A 4,750-nucleotide genomic window follows, 5' to 3' on the forward strand; every position below is an offset into this window, starting at 1 on the left:
GTGTGTGTGTGTGTGTGTGTGTGTGTGTGTGTGTGTGTGTATCTGAGACAACTCATTGGAAACTGAAGTGTTACCCATTCCTAATCTCAAAAATAATTTTCTGTTTATTTGTGTCACTACTTTTTGAACCAACTTAGCATTATACCCAGAAAACAGTGTCAGTATTATTTAAGGATGAATTACTGTGGAACACCAGAATGTTTTCTTTATAAGAGAGACAACTAATGAAGTGCCTGTCTTGATTTAAGGCACTTGGGTGCATGAGTTAAAAAGATAATTCCATTATCTACGATCAGTTAGATAAGCCTCCTGGGATGTAGAGGATATAAACCTGGATTTCTATGGGGCTCCTGCTGCTTCTGTAGCTGAAATGATTACAGACATAGAAAATTGTAAGCATTTGGGCCAGCATAACAGCATCACTCTGGAAAAGGGTTGCTTCTCTGCTCTCACCATGCTCCCCTATGCCTCATCCCAGTGCAGCCTCTTCATACAAAGTAAGGCTATAATCTCAATACCAGTCTGTTTTCTCTAGCATGCTTCTACCATTCATAGCTGGGGTGTCTAAGCATTGATCTTTACCTTCCTGAATACCTAGAACTTCACACTTCATTTCACAGGAATTAACCTGAATTTGTACTTGATTCTAAGTATTATGTATCTCTGGTGATAGAAAATGTTTAACATTAATTTGACCTATACCTGTGTTACCACAACCTCATTAAGTTTCTTGAAGAAAAATTTTATGTACACTAAATATTTTACACCATATGTCAAGTGTTTCCTATCTAAATTTCTACATCTATCTTCTATAGCCCTGCTTTTAATCAACCATTCTCTTTATTGGGCACCATAAGGCCCGAGTAAATGATTGACTGGAGCAAATTTTCATGTTCTTTTGTCTATACTTTTCAATTTTATAATGACCAATGTATATTCCACATCAAATTCAAAAGTGAATTCACAATCTGATGAATCTAAGGAAACAGAGTTGCAACCCATATATTGACATGGTGGAGAGGATAAGAGTCAATGTGTCCTGCTGTAAGTGGCATGTGAGCAGTACCAGGATGTAAGGTGAGCATGACTAAGCTACATCCTTGACACCACACTGTATGCTGGGTGAGCCTACAGAAAAACATAATGAATATGATAATTGTGGCCTATAGAAAATCACAAACATAGAAATCCCATTTATTGAGAGACCCAAAAGAGCTTCTTGGAGGTGGCTTGTATAATAGGTTATAGAAAGTGAGAAATATTTCAATTGGCACAAATAATTGAATAATCTAGACTAAGAGGATACTATGAGAGAAGAAGAGCATAAAAGAAAGCCATAGCATGATTATCCATGTGGCAGAAGACGATAAAAGCAAATGGGCTTTGTGAAACCCACACTGGCCTTCAGAAAGGCTATCTCCCAGACTGCATGTCATGTTTGCCTAATGACAAAAACAACAACTGACTACTCTTGGGAGTTTTATATCAATGCCTGGCAACGTTATCACAATGCATCTCTGCCTTAAAACCTTTATAGCGGCTATAGAGGAAATATTTTCATCCAAAGTTTTTAGGCTTAGAAGCTACAATGCTGCTGAGGAGTTGGAACTTTCAGCAGATGAGGTCATCAGGAACCTTGCCCTCAGAGGGGATTAATGTAACTGATGCAGTCAGACCCCTGTTAGCATCGGTGAAAAGTTGTTAGAAAAACTATGATCTTGACACCTGAAAGTTCTTGTTTCTTGTCTCACCATGGGACAGATAACTCCTGCCCTCTATTCTGTTGAAACTGGTATGCAGGCAGAAACATATTAGGAGTTGACAGGAAACACGATTCTAATCTTTTCATCGCAACAGATAAATGACTTGAACCAAGCTTTATGACTGTGCTTTTACAGCCAGAGCGAGGTTGTAGTGACCAGGAGCTGAGTCCTGGCTCTGACCTTCAAAGATACATCCCCAGTGGCTGACTTCAACTAGCCAGTCCCAGCTCTTCAAAGTTTCACACCTTCCAAAATTTTACCACCTGCCATGAAATGGTGCTCAAAGCATGACCAATAGGGGATATATTTCTAATCCAATAGGATCAAATGATATCCACCACCATTATATGTTAAGAAGAGACTGAGAGAAAGGTGGTCCAGTGTTCAGATCAAATTGAGATCCATCTCAAGGATGGATCCAAAGCCTCCTATTACTAGTAATATTGCAGTGTAGTAATAGCCTACACTATTACTGATGCTATGGTGTGCTTACAGACAGGAGCCTAGCACGGCTGCCCTCTGAGAGGCCCAACATGCAGCTGACTGAGACAAAGACAGATATTTATACCGGACCAGTGGACTGGATTCGGGGACCGTTATGGTTGAATTAGGGAAATGCTGAAAGAAGTTGAGGAAGAGGGAGACCCCATAGGAAGCCCAACAGGTTCAACTAACCTGGACCCCCAAATATCTCAGAAACTGAGCCACCAACCAGGCAGCACACACTAGCTGGTATGAGGCCCCTGACACACTTACAGCAGAGGACTGCCTGGTCAGGTCTTAGTGAGGGAAGATGCATCTAACCCTTGAGAGATTTGAGGCTCCAAATGGAGAGGCCTGGTGAGGTTGGGGGTGGACATCTTTTTGGAGATGGCAGTGGGGCAGGGGGAGGAATGTGATGAGGAATTGCCAGGGGCAGGGATAACAACTGGACTATAAACAAAAAATTAAAGATAATTAGAAAACAAAATGGAAATTAAAGTGGCAATGAGGTATTACTACACATCCTCAAGAATACTGAAGCAAACTTAGCCAGACAAAGGCTGGTGAGGATGTAGGGAAAGTGGATGGTGCACATTGCTGATGATACAGTCAGTTTGGAAAAGTGTGTCACTTGTCTTTTTCCTTGTTTGTTTTTGTTTTGTTTTGTTTTGTATTGTTTTGTTGTTTTTTTAATCTTCACATGTAATTGTCATTCTACTTCTGCAGTTGCATTTCTGGGCATTTATCCCAGAGACATGAAGATTTATATTCATGTAAAAACATGTACATGGATGTTTATAACAGCTTTATTCATAATGATCCAAAACTGTTAAGATCCAGATGCTCTTCAGTGAGCAAATGGATAAACTAATATATCTCTGCAATTAGAAGTAGTCAACTGATATACACAGAAGCCTAGATGACTTGAAAATGCATAGACAGAGTGTGGAAAAGTCAATTTCTAAGGATTCCGTGTTTCTTGATTCCATTCACATAACATCATTATCATGACAAGTTATAGAAACAGAAAATGGGGTCCAGACTGTCAAAGGTTAACAGGGGGCAGGGATGCAGTAGGGAAATGAGTGTGCCTTATGAAACATAATATCACAAATCAATGTGGTGATAAAAAAAATTCTCTTACAATTGGGAAACTGGTAAAGGATGCACAGTGTCTATTTGTATGCCTTCTGAAAGTCACATGCAAAATGACAAAGACTACAGATTGATATGGTAATGACATATGAGGTCATCTATGAAAAGATTCAGAAGAAGAGAAAACTGTATGCCAATAAAACACAAAATACCAATGTAGTGGCTAGATCCTTGGACTTCCATTCACAGCGACTACTGAACCATTGTTGGGATTTGGACTGCAGACTGTAAGTCATCAATAAATTCCTTTACTATATAGAGCATATCCGTAAGTTCTGTGACTCTAGAGAGCCCTGACTAATACAACCAATTTGGTGGAAGTGCTAAAAGCAAGGGATACGTTATATATATATATATGTCAAGGGGGCAGGAAAAATACACACACACATAGGTACCAAAATAAATACAGAGAAGTGTGTCTGCTGTGCAGCACCTCATAGGCCATTTTCATGATTCTTACCCAAAAACATAGTCATCACATTATGTTAAACTGGTGGGCAATTAATTACAATTGCATCTTGAAAACACTAACTGCAGTGTGGCAAGTCAGTAAAAGCTGCTAGCTCCCCAGTATGCTGCCTACAGTTCACTATGCAGCTCCCACTATGCAGGCTGGTTCTTTATTCTCTGTTAGTTAAGAGCAGCTGCCTAAAAAATGTTATGATTGATTACTCAGTTGCCTTAAGCTAAATTCTCCTCTGATGTGACTGTTGGAAATTTCCCATAGAGTTAAAAAGCAAAAAGCATCTGAAAATTGGTTTGATGTGTTGAGTCCTTTAATTCATGAGCCTGGCAGGTATGATCAAACACAGCCAGAGCAATCTTTGTGACCTCTAACAAAAGAGGTCACAAAGAGGTTATAAAAACTAACAGAATGTGAAAAATGATGCTAAATTACAACTTATTTGGCTCTCACCATGCACCATATTTCTCTGAAAAAATCTTTTTCTGTGTTAATAACACATGAGTTTAGGACCCATAACACCCCATGGCTGATGCATGTGAATGATTTTAAGTAGTGACTTCTCTCTAGTAAGCAAAGGGTTCTCTGAAAATTTCTATCTCTATAAAAATCATTTTAAATTTTTCATCATTACTTTGAATTATTTTTCTCCTGCTTTAGCATCATAAGGAAATTCCTAAGTAGACCACTATCAAGTCCTCATGCAAAATAATCATTGACTATCATTTGGTTTCATGTACATTGTGTTTAGTCACTACAATGATGCAACGTGCTGTTGGGATTGAAGGTTATAAATGCTGCCAAGCCAAACAGTAGAGTTGGGTTGGAAACGCACCCACAGATTCTCTGATTATCTAGCCATGAACTATATTTCATCAATGAATTC

Source organism: Mus pahari, chromosome 2 (genome assembly GCF_900095145.1).
Source record: "Mus pahari chromosome 2, PAHARI_EIJ_v1.1, whole genome shotgun sequence".
Classification (NCBI taxonomy): Eukaryota; Metazoa; Chordata; class Mammalia; order Rodentia; family Muridae; genus Mus; species Mus pahari.